The sequence below is a fragment of the Lithobates pipiens genome, unplaced genomic scaffold (assembly GCF_037356315.1).
Source record: "Lithobates pipiens isolate NorthernLeopardFrog02 unplaced genomic scaffold, aLitPip1_a1.2 Scaffold_19, whole genome shotgun sequence".
Lineage (NCBI taxonomy): Eukaryota > Metazoa > Chordata > Amphibia > Anura > Ranidae > Lithobates > Lithobates pipiens.
This window is the reverse complement of record NW_027507764.1, coordinates 247742495-247761336: the sequence shown is the minus strand read 5'-3', so window position 1 is coordinate 247761336 and position 18842 is coordinate 247742495. Positions and strand designations below refer to the sequence as shown.

The 18842-nt window shown below is 43.3% G+C and overlaps 1 protein-coding gene across 14 annotated transcripts in view; it reads left to right on the top strand.

The window, feature by feature from the left end:
• The window catches only part of LOC143996687 (poly(rC)-binding protein 3-like), a 1318080-nt gene that overhangs the window by 927685 nt on the left and 371553 nt on the right, over positions 1 to 18842 (top strand). For 2 of the 14 annotated variants that reach the window (XM_077491898.1, XM_077491892.1), the window contains exon 7: positions 2662 to 2751. The exons of the other annotated variants lie outside the window; for them this stretch is intronic. The gene's annotated coding sequence lies outside the window, so the exon portion shown is untranslated. The remainder of the gene's footprint in view (positions 1 to 2661; positions 2752 to 18842) is intronic. 14 annotated transcript variants of the gene reach the window in all.

Sequence of the window (18842 nt, the reverse complement as noted above, 5' to 3'; positions counted from 1 at the left end):
TACAGGACCCCAATAGGCCATCCATTTTTTCAACACACCCCATCAAGGCTATCCTTAAAGGGATCCAGAAGAGTAGCCTCCTACTGTGGTTAGCAGACTTCCCATCATGGGACACATATTTCGGGACATGTCCGATATACTCGCCAGGTCTCCTTTTGAGTTGCTACCTAGCTTGGTGCTTAGGACAGACATGCATCTGGCCTTTTATGTTTCCTGAGGCCTGGGGCATTTAGATGTACTGGGACTGGGTGCCAAATACTCTTTGCCAATCAGCTAGTCAGGTACCCTGACCACTTCCGGTTGTGTCTGCACGCTTGCAAGACACAGCAAATGGGAGTTGGCGCTGACATCAGATTCTTTGAGACCAGTAATTCATGGTGTCCGGTCATGGTCTTAGACCAGCTCATGAGGGCAACAGCAGACAAGCCCAGGGATAGTCCAATGTTGCCTTTCCTTTGTACTCCCCTCTCTACAGCTGAGTTCATGCAACATTGCCGCAACCTACTGTCTAATTTGAGTTTGGACCCCAAAGCATATTCTGGCCATTCTTTCAGGACAGGGTCACATTCCTCTGCTTCTCGCCAAGGGGTCCCTATTCATGTGATTAAAAAATAAAGTAGGTGGTATTCATCATGCTTCTCCAGATATATCCCAGATCCACTGGTTGCGATGTCACAAGTTTTTCATAATTTGACTGATTAAATGTTACATTTGGTTTTCAATAAATCTTTTGATAACTTCATCCCACTGTCTTTATTTTTGCCCTCTTTTAGGCATACTGACCACGCCACTATTGCACACCCCAGGTCAATTCTCTGTTTCTCCTTCCTTTTCTAAAACAAACCATAAGAAGACTCCGAGTACAAGTGTAAGGCTGACCGCAGGTCAGCCTTTGTTTGTAGGAGGAGTCATGCTGCATAAAGCCTGCCCTCTGTTCCTACTCCTCTGTCGCTGTTTACTCACATGTCCCACCCACCCATTCCCTTTCTTTTTCTTTCCTCTTAAATTCATACTTGGGTATGCCCCCTTTTTGAAATATTGACCACGTGACCATGGCACACCCCAGGTCAATTCTATGTTTCTCCTTCCTTTTCTAAAACAATCCATAAGAAGACTTCCGAGTACAAAAACAATTCTATAAAATTACAAATACAGGGGAAATGTGTGTTTAAAAAAGCAACATAAAAAAACAAAGTATGAATACTGTTAAGATAACCCAGCAGTTATATAAAGATAAATATTTTTCTGTATAAGAAGAGGTTCTATGTTCACATATTAAGTTGTGACTATTAAGACCAGTGACTGTGACATATAGTAGCCAGTGACAGAATATGCAGGTAGAACATACATTTGTTATGAGAAAAACTGTTAACAAGGAATTTGATGAAAAGTTGCACATGGGACTTTATGACAGTATGCAGCTATACCTGCTGCCATGATAATCACATATCTGGTGTAGCACATCTCTCGTAGGAGCTGCAGAAGTTAGGATTCCCCACTGCTACATGGCAAGACACACAGCATTTCCCTCATGCAAACACAGAAAACAGTGCTTGTCTTGTTTTTGATGTTTTATAAGAGGATGATAACTTGGATGGGAAAGGTATGGGATGCCAAACTTGAAAAATGTCCAGAACAATTAACAAGGGGACAACTTTACTTTTTACACAAAAGGCCCTCTTCTACCTGCCTCCTACACCAACTTGGTTCACATACACAGCACCTGCTGATCACTAAAGGGGAACTAACACTCTCCAATGTTAATTTAGCATCAGCCCATTACAGGCTAAGAACATCCCGTCTCTTTAAGGATAAAAGTAGCACATTATGGAAAGAACAGTATCTCCTTCTGCCTTCCTGTAGATCCTGAGACCAGTTCTACTGCTGCAGAAGATACCAGCCCACCTGACTGCTTGCTTCCCCAGTCCTCTTGATTGGCACACTTCCCCAGTCCGGCTGACTGGCACACTTCCATGGAGATTCTCTGGGGCAAGGACGAAGACTTAAGCACACAGCTGTCTTCAGAGAACACCGTTACAGCTGACAGTCTCTCCCCTTGTTCTGTCCCTGCATCAGGATGAGCTTACTCACTGTCTTTGCTCGCGCCCTCCAGCTGCCTCACCTGAAGGTTTTCCTCCATCTACCACCAGTGGTGGAATCCTTCCGGGTCAGCTGACTAAAGCCTCCAGCCCAAGGTAACCCCCCCCCCCCCCCAACAAGGGGTTCCTCAAGGGCCACTGACAGCCTCTCCTCTGGACTGTATCTCCATCTTCCACCTGACTCCCCTGCTGGCATGGCCCTTGTCTATTTATGGGAGTTTCTCAGTCCCCTGCCAGCTCACTCCTGGGGATTGTCTGAAGTCCCATAAATATTCATAGCAGCTCCTTCTAACCTCCGCCCGCTAGCTCTAGAACATTCTCCAATGTCCCAGAAACAGGGGGAGGCTTCAGAGAGCTCCTAAGAGAGCCCTGAACTTTAGTAAACACTGACCCAATTAATGTTTTTGTAAAGGTAATAAATTACAGCCAGCTTCGCTGTTCTTTTAATTTTTCCTACAGTGTGTAAATGTTTTTTTTTTAAATGATGCCTGTAAATACCTTATCTTTGCTCTTTTATGGCCAGTCACATGAGCTCTGGCTCTTCTATTCCTCTGATATACAGGCTGCAGAGTGAGGAGTTGAGTTCCCCCTCTGACGTCAGCCGGGAAGGTCACGTGACTGCTGTAACCAGCCAGAAGAGATAAAAGATAAGGTATTTACAGGCTTCATTTTACAATAACAATTACACATCACAATGCGCTCAGGGTTTATTTTTTAATATAGATTGTAATAAACCTATAGTATATGCATACCTTATCTACATACTATACATATTTTGCTTCAATTACTGATGTTTTGTGTGATACACAAAATGAACATGTTATATAAAGATTTAAGCATGTTGGAGTAATCCTCACAGAAAATAGATATGTAGGAGATAGGAACTAAAATCCAGTAAGAATGTAATTATTTAAAGGAAAAGGGCATACTTTCAGGGTTGATTTATGCTTAAGAGAACTGTTTGGGTGCTGTCAATGCACCTAAAACAGTGGTAGGCAACCTCACCCCCCCAGCTGTTTTGAAACTACAAATCCCATCATGCCTCTGCCTCTAGGAGTCATGCCTATGATTGTCAGGGTCTTGCAATGTCTCAAGGAATTTGTTGTTTCAAAACAGCTGGAGGGCCGAGGTTGCCTACCCCTGCCTTAATGGATTAAAGAAAACATACTTGATTGTTTTTATCAGCTCACTGCATCCCGAAGCACAGTATGGTATTGTGTGCTATGGCACTACACAGTACAGTGAGTAGAATGGCACTTCAAAACACAACTCATAAAGCAGATGCATTGCTGTGTTTTGAAGTAAATGGGGCCCTAAGTGCACCTTTGCCTAGACTATGCACAACAGGGCCCATCCTGAGCACCCAGGTGCTGCAAGCTGCTGCAAAGGAGGGGCGCCGAAGCTGCAGCGCTCACTTGACTTAGCAGCGGCACTGCCCCAGGACTCAATTGTCCTATCCACACTGCAATGCCTGCCCTGGCTGGCTGCCTCTGCTGCGCGCTGCACTGGTTGCTAGAATCGGCTGACGCCCAGGGTCTAGCGACCAGTGACGTCAGAGGCCGCAGGCCACCTGAGCAATCAGAGCGCTTTGCGCCTAGTAAACTAGCCCCACCCACCTCTTCCATGTTCTTCAGACAGCGTGGCTCAGAGCCAGAGGGAGGGGAGCTGCCTGCATGTGAGTGACTAAACTGAGCATGCTGTCCACCTGCATTGCACCAGCATAGCACCTGTCAGCTGCCGCTGCCTGAGCCTGGTGTTGCAGCCTGATACTGTCTGTTCTGGAGGCTCAGAATTGACCCTCGGCCTCACCCTGTCCATTCTGCCACCAGGCTGTTCTACAAGTAAGTTGTACCATCAAACGCAACCACTGTGCCATCAAACACAGCCACTTTGCCCATCAAACACAGCCACTGTGCCCATCAAATGCAGCCACTGTGCCCATCAAACACAGACATTGTGTCATAAAACGCAGCCACTGTGCCCCATCAAATGCTGCCTCTGTGCCCTTCAAATAGTGCCACTGTGACCCCCCAACCGCCAAAGGGGAAAAGTTAGTAAGATGACCATGCCTATGTGGGGGCATCAGAAATATTTCTGCACCCAGGCTCCTTTGACCCTAGGGTTGGCCCTGATGCACATTACATTATTTATATACAGTAATTTAAATAAGCAATAAAATCACTTAAAACAAGCCACAGCTAACCTCTGTAGTTGTATGCATTGTGGAGAGCTTCATGTTCAAATGTCATAATAGGAGCGCTGAAATTATTCTCCTCTCCTCTCCAATTATATTCTATGGCAACATACATTTAAACAAACAGCAGATGCAGTGGGAAGTCAATTGAAATCCAGCTGTACACCTTTGTTGTGATCTTTGAGAATTAATTATGTTAAAGGAAATGCCAGTACCAGTTATATGAAGGGTTTGTTCTACTTCCTTTTAATATATTAAAAGACCACTATCAGTTAACGAACAATAACTTCTACCAATATCTTCAAATATGTCATGCATTACAAATTCAAAGCTCAAACATCCAATTACAGTATGAACACTCTAAAATTCTAACAAAGGCAACTTTGGTTGCCTGTATGAAACAAGAATTAATAGGAGATCTTTATTCCAACTTACAAATAATGGAGAATACTGAAAAACATAAAAATAGTTTTGCCTGGTGACAAGAAGATATAGAAGATCTAGATGAGGTGGAGTGGACACGAGCCCTGGAAACACTTCCCAGGACATCTCTCACCCTCTCTATCTCAGGTTTTTATCATACATATGGCTCATTATACCCACAAAAATGCTTGGGGAAAATATACAACACCATTATGCCCGCAATGCTCTCTATTTAATGGTTCTCCCTCCACATGCTCTGGCAATGTCTAAAGCTTCATCGTTACTGGGAAAAAATATTTATAACCTTAAGTTTACTATGATCTACTGAGATAACAGGGGCACCCAAACTTGCACTATTGGGAAAAATACTTGATGGAGCAATACCAGTAGAGATGCATACTATGTGGATAAGAGCCCTATACTTAGCACGTAAAGTTATTTTACAAAAATGGTCATTTGAGGATTCTCCAACTCATAAACAACTCATAAACAATGGGTTGAGAAACTTAACTATATACTTAAAAGAGAAAAATTAACATATATGCATAGAGGTACACCCCAAAGGTTTGGTAAAATATGGCCATGCTGGATAGACCCTAGTAATGAATTACAGTTGTGCCCATAAGTTTACATACCCTGGCAGAATTTATGATTTCTTGGCCATTTTTCAGAGAATATGAATGAAAACACAAACACCTTTCTTTCTCTCATGAAGCCATTTATTATCAATCAACTGTGTTTACTCTTTTTAAATCATAATCACAACAGAAACTACCCAAATGACCCTGATCAAAAGTTTACATACCCCAGTTCTTAATACTGTGTATTGCCCCCTTTAACATCAATGACAGGCTGAAGTCGTATGTGGTATTTGTGGATGAGGCTCTTTATCTTCTCAGATGTTAACCACTTCCTGCCCTGTAGCAATATGACAGCCGGGCGGTGGTTCGGTTATCCTGACTGGGCATCATAGGACTTCCAGCAGGACAGCAGCCGACGCGTGCCTGTGGGGGCCCGAATCGCGGCGATTGGTGGTGCGGTGTGTCAGTCTGGCACACTGCTAAACCGATCTTGGTAAATATCGGAGGCTCTTTACCACGTGGTCAGCTGTGTCCAATCATGGCTGATCACGATGTAAACAGGAAGAGCCCTTGATCGGCATTTGCGCACTTGCGTCTGACAGATGCGAGTTAAGGAGATCCGATCGGCGGCTCCCCTGACAGTGGGGATCTGTGCGGATTGTTTATCAGTGCAGCCCCCCCTCGGATCCCGCTCAGGACCACCAGTATGCTGCCCAGGACCACCAGGGTGGCCATCCACATTGGACTACCAGGTATACCCCAGCTGCCAATTAATGCCCAGGCAGATGCCAATCAGTGCCCACTCACAATGCCTACCACTGCCAGTGCCACCAGGGATGCCTATCAGTGCCGCATATCAATGCTGCTTATCAGTGCCCATCAGTGCCACGTATCAATGCCCATTAGTGCCCAGCAGTGCCGCCTACCAGTGCCCATCATTCCCCCGCAAGGCCGCCTATAGGTGCCACCCATAAGTACCTATCTTTGCAGCCTTTCAGTGCCCACCAGTGTCGCCTATCAGTGCCCACTAGTGCCACCCATGAGTGCCCATCAGTGCCACCTATCAATGCCCTTCAGTGCTGGATATCAGTGCCACTCATCAGTGCTGCCTAACAGTGCCCATCAGTGCCGCATTTCAGTGCCCATTGTCGGTGCCCATCAGTGCCCGCTCATTGGTGCTGCCTCATCAGTGCCCGTCAGTGCCACCTTATCAGTGCCCATCAGTGAAGGAGAAAACTTACTTATTTAAAAAAAAATTCTAACAGAAACAAAAGAAAACGTATTTTTTTCAAAATGTTCGGTCTTTTTTGTTTAGCAAAAAATAAAAATCACAGAGGTGATCAAATACCACCAAAAGAAAGCTCTATTTGTGGGAACAAAATTATAAAAATTCTGTTTGGATACAGTGTAGCATGACCGTGCCGCAATTGTCATTTAAACTGCCACAGCGCAGAAAGCTGAAAATTGGCTTGGGCAGGAAGAGGTGGAAGTGGTTAAGCTGCCTATTTCTCTTGGCAAAAAGTCTCCAGTTCCTGTAAATTCTTGGGCTGTTTTGCATGAACTGCACGTTTGAGATCTCCCCAGATTGGCTCAATGATATTGAGGTCAGGAGACTGCCACTGCAGAACTTTCACTTTATTCTGCTGTAGACAATGACAGGTCGACTTGGCCTTGTGTTTTGGATCATTGTCATGTTGGAATGTCCAAGTACATCCCATGTGCAGCTTCCTGGCTGATGAATGTAAATGTTCCTCCAGTATACATACTGCATTCATCTTGTCATCAATTTTGACCAAATTTCCTGTGCCTTTGTAGCTCACACATCCCCAAAACATCAGAGATCCGTCTCCGTGTTTTACAGTAGGAATGGTGTACCTTTCATCATAGGTCTTGTTGACTCCTTCCCAAATGTAGTGTTTATGGTTATGGCCAAAAAGCTAAATTTTGGTCTTATCACTTCAAATGACTTTGTGCCAGAAGGTTTGAGGCTTGTCTCTGTGCTATTTAGTGTATTTTAAGCGGGATACTTTGTGGCATTTGCGTAGTAATGGCTTTCTTCTGGCAACTCGACCATGCAACCCATCTTTCTTCAAGCGCCTCCTTATTGTGCATCTGGAAACAGCCACAGCACATGTTTTCAGAGAGTCCTGTATTTCATCTGAAGTTATTTGTGTGTTTTTCTTTGCATCCCAAACAATTTTCCTGGCAGTTGTGGATGAAATTTTAGTTGATCTACCTGACCGTGGTTTGGATTCAACAGAAATCCTAATTTTCCACTTCTTGATTAGGGTTTGAACACAATGCTGATTGGCATTCTCAATTCCTTGGATACCTTTTTATATCCCTTTCCTGTTTTATACAGTTCAACTACCTTTTCCCGCAGATCCTTTGACAATTCTTTTGCTTTCCCCATGACTCAGAATCCAGATACGTCAGTGCAGCACTGGATGAAAGATGCAAGGGTCTGTCATGCCGCAAACACATGATCAAACAATCCGGTGGAAAAGTCCGGCAAACTCAAGTCCGCCAAACAATCCCCCCGTGTGTAGCCTCCGGCATACTTTTTTGACCCGACAGTACGGCGGACTTAGAATGCCGTGTTGCACTCCAATCTTTCCGCCGGACTCGCATTTCGGCGGACAATCCGGCCGTGTGTATGCCAGTCTGCCGTACTTTTGAAATGAGCGGACTTTTCCCGCCCGGAGAAAAGTCTGCTCATTTCGAGCGGGTCTCCAGGTAGGCGGGGCCCGCGAAGGAGACGTCGCTGGCCCCGCCGCCTGGTATGAACTTAAAGGGGAACCCCAACACCGAAAAAAATCGGTGTGGGGGTCCCCCCAAGTCCACAACAGACCCTTGTCCGAGCACGCTACCCGGCCGACCAGGAAAGGGGGGGCGAGCGAGCGCCCCCCCTCCTGAGCCGTACCAGGCCGCGTGCCCTCAACATGGGGGGTGCCTTGGGGAAGGGGGCGCCGCGTGGCCCACCCACCCCAAAGCACCTTGTCCCCATGTTGATGAGGACAAGGGCCTCTTCCCGACAACCCTGGCCGTTGGTTGTCGGGGTCTGCGGGCGGGGGGCTTATCGGAATCCGGGAGCCCCCTTTAATAAGGGGGCCCCCGGATACCGGCCCCCCACCCTATGTGAATGAGTATGGGGTACAATGTACCCCTACCCATTCACCTGTAAAATAAAAGTACAAAAAAAAACACAACACACGAGATAAAATACTTTATTGCACAGCTCCGGGGGTCTTCCGTCTTCGGGGGTCTTCTCGCCGGACTCCTCCGCTATCTTCTTGTAGCTCTTTTGCTAGCGGAGGCGCCCGTCTTTCTTCCTCGCTGCCGGCCTCTTCTTCCGACTTCGGGGGTCTTGTCCCCCTCTTCGGTTCTTCTGCCGGGCCACCGCGCCTTCTTATAGCTCTTTTACAGGCGGTGGCCCGGTCTTCTGTCGCCGCCGCTGCCGCCGCCTTCCGTTCTTCTTCTTCTTCTTCTTCTTCTCCAGGAGATGTTGACTCGACGATCTCTCTGGCCGCAATGCCAGGGACGCGCTGCACTGCCACTTATATAGGGACAAGGGGCGGTGTCACATGGGTTTATGTCACATGGGTTGGTGTCACATGGTGACCCCGCCCCCTTACGATGTCACAGTCCTGGAGGATGCTGGGACTGTCGCCATGTGACATCAACCCATGTGACCAACCCATGTGACATAAACCCATGTGACACCGCCCCTTGTCCCTATATAAGTGGCAGCGCAGCGCGTCCCTGGCATTGCGGCCAGAGAGATCGTCGAGTCAACATCTCCTGGAGAAGAAGAACAAGAAGAAGAAGAAGAAGAAGAAGAAGAACGGAAGGCGGCGGCGGCGGCGACAGAAGACCAGGCCACCGCCTGTAAAAGAGCTATAAGAAGGCGCGGTGGCCCGGCAGAAGAACCGAAGAGGGGGACAAGACCCCCGAAGTCGGAAGAAGAGGCCGGAAGCGAGGAAGAAAGCCGGACTCCTCCGCTAGCAAAAGAGCTACAAGAAGGTAGCGGAGGAGTCCAGCGAGAAGACCCCCGAAGACGGAAGACCCCCGGAGCTGTGCAATAAAGTATTTTATCTCGTGGGTTGTGTTTTTTTTGTACTTTTATTTTACAGGTGAATGGGTAGGGGTACATTGTACCCCATACTCATTCACATAGGGTGGGGGGCCGGTGTCCGGGGGCCCCCTTATTAAAGGGGGCTCCCGGATTCCGATAAGCCCCCCGCCCGCAGACCCCGACAACAAACGGCCAGGGTTGTCGGGAAGAGGCCCTTGTCCTCATCAACATGGGGACAAGGTGCTTTGGGGTGGGGGGGCGCGCGGCCCCCCCTTCCCCAAGGCACCCCCCATGTTGAGGGCACGCGGCCTGGTATGGCTCAGAAGGGGGGGGGGGCGCTCGCTCGCCCCTCCTTTCCTGGCCGGCTGGGTAGCGTGCTCGGACAAGGTTCTGTTGTGGACTTGGGGGAACCCCCACGCCGATTTTTTTTGGCGTTGGGGTTCCCCTTTAAGTCCATACCAGGTGACGGGGCCAGCGGCGTCTCCTTCGCGGGCCCCGCCTACCTGCAGACGCGCTCGAAATGAGTGGACTTTCCTCTGCGTGTGTGGGCGAGTCCGTTAATTTCAAAAGTAGGGCGGATAGTACGGCGGACTTAGTACGCCGTATTAGTCCGCTCAAAAAGTGCCGTGTGTGGGCAAGTAGCCCGTTCGGAAAGTCCGACGGACAGTCTGGCGGGAAGTCCGCCAGACTAAGTACGTCGGACATACCGCTACGTGTGTACGCGGCTTTAGGGGTCCAGAAACTCATTGACCTTTTATACACACACACTAATTACAAGCAAACAGATCACAGGTGAGGATGGTTATCTTTAATAGCCATTCAAACCCCTTTGTGTCAACTTGTGTGCATGTTATCAGGCCAAATCACCAGAGTATATAAACTTTTGATCGGGGTCATTTAGGTAGTTTCAGTTGTGATTATGATATAAAAAGAGTAAACACAGTTGACTGATAATAAATGGCTTCAGCCAAACACTGACCGTGAGTGAAAGAAATGTTTTTGTGTTTATCATTCATATTTTCTGAAAAATGGCCAAGAAATCATAAATTCTGCCAGGGCGTGTAAACTTATGAGCACAACTGTATATGATGGTTTATCTAGTAGAGAGGAGTAAAGGTAGAGGAGGTAGATGGGAGTAAAGAGCTGAGGTAGAAGGGTGAGGAGTAGATGAGAAGATACTTTTATGCTGCATAGAGGAAGTTGCCATAGTCTGATGATTGATATTATAGGAGCTCAATTTGATGAGTAAAATGTATTCATGCTCCTCTTATGTTTTATTTATTATATGCTAAATTACTTTAATCCAAGAGGTGCAAGGATTGTTTGGTTGATGTGCTTTCTTATTTTTTGATACTTAATGGATTAATTTGACATATTTTGTTTGTATGTTTAGTAATAAAAATAAAAAAAGATTTGATTTAAAATAAAAAGGAAATGCAACTATAGACAACAAGGGCTTTTTTTTCAAATATATGCAGAGGAAAAACATTTCTTATTTTTGAATAGAGTAAGGAAGGGTTAGACCCTCTGCCAAGCTTTTATTGCTGTCTGTATGCCCACCATGAAGAGTCATCTCTTTATTTGTTCTACTGACTATTGTCACCAAGACAGAAATCCTAAATAAATTTGTCATGAAAGGAAGTATTAAGTACAAGTCTGGTGGCACCTCTCAAAAATGAGAACTTTCCCTTACTTTGTGTTTTATCTATCTATCTATCTATCTATCTATCTATCTATCTATCTATCTATCTATCTATCTATCTATCTATCTATCTATCTATCTATCGATATATCTATCTTTCTATCTATCTATATATCTATCACTAAAAAAAAGTTGAAAAAGTTTGGCTATGTGTATACTTTGAAGCTCTTTTATTATTTGATAAGGTTTAGTTAAAACTTTATTATCCATAGTCTGCATAGCACAGGTACACTTCAATAAATAATTATCATGTTGTCGGCACTGCATAATATACGCATGATGCCATGATTATTTAGTCCCAAATGCCACCACTTTTCATGTTGGACTATGCAAACATGATATGCCTGCTTGGATAAACATGTCAAAACAATAGTCAGGTCTGGCATAATAGGGACTAAGCAACAGCAGTACTTCAGGACAACCCCTTTTGAGATCACAATGGGTGGCTACCGAGGTCTTGCACACCAGTAAAGTGACTCAATCAATTATACAGTATATTATACCAATGCATCGTTAAATGATTCTAATATTTTTATAAAGTAGAACACTATGGTATTATACTATGATTTTTTTTTTTTTAACTCAGTCATTCATGTTTCATTTAGTTAGGCCATGGGATGTCCATCAAATAACCTTGCTAAATTAAATATTGTGATATATAAATTAGACATGACATATTCCTGGGGGTAAAGTATAGCCTTCAGTCAGTGGGAGCTAAGAACTATTTCTCTCAAAGGGAAAATCAGTGGAATTTATATGACATAAATGACATTTGTTGAACAGAAAAGCATTTAGCTGATTTTCAGTGATAAATGTGGATTATTATATTATATTTGCATATTATGACCAGTGTAAATGTTATTACCATGAATTTGGAAGGCTGAATACATTTTAAATCTTTTATAATGTCACTTACTTTGGACCAAATCAATGCATTCTATAAAAAAAAAAAAAAACAGTTACAATATATTTTAAAAGTTTTTATTTCTGTGAGACCTGCAGTATATTTCTCTTTTCTATACCACAAGATACTCTAAATTTACTGTACAACATTATAATTTTAAATTTATTTCAATAACCTACAAGCAAAACATAATCCACCATTCACTAAATAATGGGAAAGGCACAAAGACTCCTTGACGTCAGACTCCCTCCCAGTATCTCTGTAAATTATCAAAATGAATCAGTGGAGACAGGAGCAAAGGGGGGCAGTGGAATGAGCTGCAGGGAGAGGAGACAGGATAGCAAAATAGGGCAGGCTCACATAATACATGTAAGAAAAAAGATTGCACTGAATCCAAACTAAAAACTCTAGCTGCAACTCAAAGTGAAATACACACAAGTAACAATATATAAAAAAGGGGAACTGCACTCTCAAAGTGACATATTAACTAAATATAAATGCAAACAAATATAAATAAATTAATAAAAATGATAACAAGTTCCAATAAGTTAATCATGTGACATATATAAAGTCCTCTGGTGAACAGTGAAACCTTGGAAATTCCCCAATGAAAAATGAAGAAACAGCAAATGTTGGTGAAAATCCTGTGATTTTAAGGACGGACAAAGTGAATCCACCACCACACAGAGTGCACGCTTACCAGCTGCACAAGCTTTAACACTTGTGACTAATACCCAGCCAGGGCCTTTTCCTCCAGGGACTTCAGATGTCTGGTCGAGCCATATGACGCTGTAGACCGTTGATCCTGAAGGTGGTCAGAGGCACGGCTTGCAGACCCACACATAATGTAAAAGGTAATGTCTACTGTGTGCAGACTCTTTTGTAGATAACACAGCGGGCAGCAATGTGGGTCCTGTTAATATATGGCGGTGTAGGCTCACAGGGGCACTTCTCATTGCACCGTCTTTCCGTGCCTCTGACCACCTTCAGGATCAACGGTCTACAGCATCATATGGCTCGACCAGACATCTGAAGGCCCTGGCTGGGTATTAGCCACAAGGCTAATAAAAGCTTATGCAGCTGGTAAGCGTGCACTCTGTGTGGTGGTGGATTCACTTTGTCCATCCTTAAAATCACAGGATTTTCACCAACCTTTGCTGTCTGTCCATTTTCCATTGGAGATATTTCCAGGGTTTTTCTGTCCACCGTGGGACTTTATATGCCACATGATTCACTTATTGGGACTTAAATGATAACTGGGTTATAATTTTTAGTAATTTTGTTTATTTATATTTGTTTGCATTTATATATGGTTAATATGTCACTTTGAGAGCGCAGCTCACATAATACATGCAAAATCATTGATCTACAATATCCACACATGTTTACCAATGGTAAAGCTCAAGCAGCAGTAGTGGGGAGCAAAAGGGGATATTTTGGAGAATAATGGAGGTACATGGACACTAAACTGTTAATAAGGAAGTTGTGAATGCTGGAAACACACAAATCAAACTACAATGCTTACCTCCAGCCAAAATCGTTATCTGGTTTTGCATAAAGTATGTAAAGTTTAGAACCTTGGTCAACTTTTTTGTTGCTGTCTATAACCTCGTGTGGGAGGTTTTACTTCCTATCTATTTGACTGATGTCAGAACAGAAAATGAAGACCCCCCCCCCCCCCCCCCCAAACACCCTGCAATAAAACACACATTTCTTTCTAGTAAAAGGAGGACAGTTTGAAAGCAAAAAAATGGTTTTAGTGTTGTCTGTATCCCCATATTTACCATCTGTCCAGAGTATGAATGACAGGGGAGAAGAGAAGTCTCCTCTGTGGGAGGACAGAGTGTATTGAAAATGTTTAAGCAATTAAAACCCGATGGACGTCAAATCCTTTGCAGCTGTATCCAAAACTGAAAAAAGTTTTGATAGGAGGCTATCATTGCTGACATCTTGTGCAGGAAAATGATTCAATACTTTTGAGTCACTCAAAATGAGTATGCAGAAATACAGATAGAGATTTTTACCAATATTCCGAATAACGAGCACCTTCAATTATCATTGCAAGCAAGACATCTATGACAACTTCTTTCCTGCACATTGTTTTGTTTCCTGTACACTCTCGAACATCGCAAAAATTCGGAGCCAAATAACAAACCCCATTGAAATCTATGGGACCCAAATTGGAAAAATCAAAAGTGCGCATTTTGAGGGCTTGGATGCAAGTTACATGACATTTATAAAGGCAAAAAAATTTTTTTCTCTGCAAGCTTTCTTTATTTTATAAACAATGGTTTGAGGAGCCAGTCTATATGATGAGGCTACAATTTAGTGAACAAGATTCAAAATTTTTTTGGATAAATGCTGGTGTCTATTTCACAAACTTTAGATAGAAGTAATAGATTTGGGTTTTTTGGTGTTGGTGGTCCCTTCACACCATAAGCCTATAGAGGTACTCTTGATGAAAGCAAGAATTGGCCTTGCTGTCAAAAATTTTAATGATATGCCCCAAGTCAAACAGGTGTGGAATAATTGGGCTTTGGGTGTCTTCGCACCGTAACCCTATAGAGGTCTTGGCCTTGCTGTCAAAAATTAAAAAGATATGCACCTGTCAAATACTGCCGACATGCAGTATATTGACATGCACTAAGGCATGTCAATATACTGCTGTAAAAGTGCACTAAGGCACCTCAATATACTGCTGTAAAAGTGCACTAAGGCACGTCAATATACTGCTGTAAAAGTGCACTAAGGCACGTCAATATACTGCTGTAAAAGGGCACTAAGGCACGTCAATATACTGCCGTTAAAGTGCACTAAGGCATGTCAACATACTGCCATAGGAGCGCACTAAGGCATGTCAACATACTGCCATAGGAGCGCACTAAGACATGTCAGTATGCTGCAGTAAAAGTGCACTAACTCAGTTCAATATACAACAGTAAATGTGCACTAACGCACGCCAATATACTGCCTTAAAAGTGCACTAAAGCACTTCAATATACTGCAGTAAAGGTACACTAACACACATCAATATACTATAGTAAAGGTGCACTAACGCACGTCAATATACTGCAGTAAATGTGCACTAACACACGTTAATATACTACAGTAAACGTGCACTAACGCACCTCAAGATATTGCAGTACATGCACCAGTCTGGATCCCAAAAAGAGTTTTTCGCATGATAAATTCCATCCTAGTGTCTTTTCTCTGGGGATCCGGTCAACCGAGATTTAAGCTGACGGTGCTACAGAGGCCTTGGGGAGAGGGAGGGTTGGCTTGCCCGGACCTCCACTCCTATTTCTTGGTGGCTCTGTTATCCCACGCCCACAACTGGTTGGTCTCGGATGAGTCCAACACGGCAGTGGTCCTGGAAGCAGCATGTTTGGGGTCATATGAGGCATTATGGAACCTACTTTACTGAGGCCCTAGACCTCCTTTCCCTCTTACCTCAGCAATGAGAGCGGTCATAAGGGCATGATCAGTGGCTAATTCAATACGCCCCATACCCTCGGGACACATTTCCCTGTATAACCCTCTTTGGTTTAACCCAAATTTATCAGAATTCGGAACCATTCCCGACCCTGGTGTGTGGACAGGTAGGGGCTTTAAATATATTAATCAGATCTGTTTTGAGGGCAAAATACAGACTTTCGACAGGTTGAAACAACAATATAATTTACCTAACTCACACCTATTTAGATTCTTGCAACTTAGTCACGCTTTTAAGACGCAGTTTAAAAATGCTCCCGTAGCCTTTTATACCACGAGTTTAGAGACTTTGCTCAGAGTTGAAAATCTATCTAAGCCCTTTTCCAACATATATAACGCATTTCCCCCTAACGTCCATACAGGACTAGAAAAATGTAAGGCACAGTGGGAAGTAGATTTCCCTACACTGGACACAGAAAACTGGGAAGAAATGTGGGAGTACCCATTTTCACAGCTAGTATCGGCTGGAGATAAATTAGTGCAATTTTAAATAGTACAGAAGGTGTATTACATTTCCATCTGTTTCAGCCTCTTGCTGGAGATGCCACTCACATTCGGCGGAGCCCTGTTCTATTTATCTCCACTCCAATATAACACTGCAAATGACTGCTGTGGGATAGATTCTTTCTTTCCTCAGATTGAAATTTTTTGGGTGGAGGTGACCAAATTTATTCTGACAGTAACCCCCGTTCCTGTGCCATTGTCTGTAGAGGTATGTCTGCTGGGACTAGTCAAACCAATGGCCCCACACCGGGCAATTAGAATACTGCTAGGACTATTACTATACTATGCCTGTAAATCTATAGTACTAAGATGGAAGGCCTCGGCCGCACCCTCAATACATTTCTGGAAGAGGTTAGTGAATACGGCTCTACCACTGTATAAAGCTACTTACCTGTCACGTGGCTGTGGCAATAAATTTCACAAAATATGGGATATTTGGACGGAATCTCAGTATACTAATGCAGATTCGGATGATGATTAGTACCACTCTATTAGGTACTGGGAAGGTAGTGGGTGGCATCCCTGACTGTATTAACATCCTGGGGCTCTCAAGTCAATGATTTATGGGGAAGAGGGGGAGTACGCGTACGAAAGTGTTTTGTACAATTTTATCCCATGAACAATCAAAGGAAGTTGTAGGGTATGTGCAAAATTGGAGGTTTGCTTTGCATGGTCTGAATTGGTGGTTGAGCGTATAGTGGTCTTGTTAGACACACATGCATTTCAGATGGATGTATATTTTGTTTTTTTGTTTTTGTTTTTCTCTCAGTAGTTGTATAGTAGTGACCAGCCTGGGTATGCCCAATTAGGCTGTTATGTTTTGTTCTGTGTTTACTTTGAAATTCAATAAAAAAAATAAAAAAAAAGATATTGCAGTAAATGTGCACCAACGCACATCGATATACTGCAATAAACGTTCAGTAATGCAGTAATGCACCACAACATACTGCAGTAAATGTGCACTAACACTCCTCAGTATACTGCAGTAGTTAAATATATTGCAGTAAATGTGCACTATTCCATGTCAATATACTGCAGTAAACATGCACTAATGCACATCAATATACTGCAGTAAATGTGCACTAACACATGTCAATATACTGCAGTAAACGTTCAATAATGCACCACAATATACTGCAGTAAAAGTGCACTAATGCACCTCAATATACTGCAGTACATGTGCACTAACACACCTTGATATACTGCACTACACATGCACTAATGCAGTTAAATATATTGCAGTAAACGTGCACTATTGCATGTCAATATACTGCAGTAAATGTATGCAGTAAACTTGCCCTGAAACACTAAACTGACACTAAAGTAAAAATTAATGGTCGCACTACACTCACACTGCATTATCAGTAGATTAAAACTAAACTGATATTCTACATTCACAATAGATTAACAATAGCATACTATAGCACACTAACTTGCTAGTAGCAATGAACAGAGCCCTGTTCTATTTATCTCCACTCCAATATAACACTGCAAATGACTGCTGTGGGATAGATTCTTTCATGGGGGAGGGGGGTGGGTATATGAGTCATGATTGGGCACAGTTATCATTACTTTCTCCAATCATGGCTCTAATAGTGTTCCATGCCCTGATTGGGCAAATATTTAATTGCTTCAGCCAATCAGGGCTTCCAACGCACTGTGCGGCGCTCAGTTCATTGTGGGGAACTCAGCAGAACCATTGGCCCAACACTATTGTCCTTGAAAGAGACATAAATCTACAGGCTCTGTCATATACAACCCTTCTGCCTACACTTGGGCAACTGCCCTAGCTGGATGAGGATAGCGGCTAGGTTTTTTCCAGTTACTTTTCCCATCAGTCTTTCCTGGTCTTTGATCACAGTAAACTGCACAAAAAGTGGCACTGCTGATAGTCATGTCCCAAGACATTAGCATTCAGTAGTTTCTAGGCCCAATTTTCTCCAGACCTGGGTGATCAGGGAAATTGGGTCCCATGATATACTGGGACTCTATCGTTGCCCTGCAATACTCTAATCCCTGCTGTAATTGGCCTATCATGCTCCATATGTGATAGCGGTTTGCTGCAGCCATATTGTAATATTCGGACAATGATGTAACCAGCTCTATTCTCTGTGCATTTGCTTACGTGACCAAGCAGTGGTCAGTAAGGATACAGCTGGTGGAAGTAACCACTGCTTCCTTAACAACAGTTCACAGCCAGAAGCTGTTACAAACACTCGAACAGTCAGTGTTCAGTCCGAACTTACATTAAGACCAAACATTGAGCTAATCCCTAATCATTAAGTTCAAAAACTTTGAGCTTCAAGCAAGATTCGCGAAACAGTTTGTAAACTACACCACACTACACATTTAGTCAGTTTTTCCTTCTTTTTTGTTTTTGTTTTTTTTGCATGCTTCTAAAAAGATTGAATTGAAAAAAAAATCAAAAATTCTTTGATTGATGTCCCAAAGCAAAAAGTTTGGAAGTGAGTGGAAAATGCATATACATAATTTCGTTTTCCAAGTTTTCCACCTGGAAACGGAACAATAAATAATAGTGTTGAAATATGTGTGCTTTGATCTTGATAGAACAAGATACTAAGAGCAGAGAATTTTTTTACCCTTTTATTTGTATTTTATTAAACATTATACTTTTAATTTCTGTGAATGCTGTCTGCATTTTCTCTGTTGAAAATATTTTTTTCTATTGCAGCTTTGAAAAGGTTAACTTCAAGTACTATGAAACGTGTTACATAGTGCCTAAACTATGTTATGGCTATAAATAGGGATGGCAAAGGAACCACCTGTCTAGCTATTGTGTCCTTTCTGTCTAAGTCATCTTTTGTCTGAGTACTTGTCCTGAATTGTTGGATAATCATTCCTCTTTGA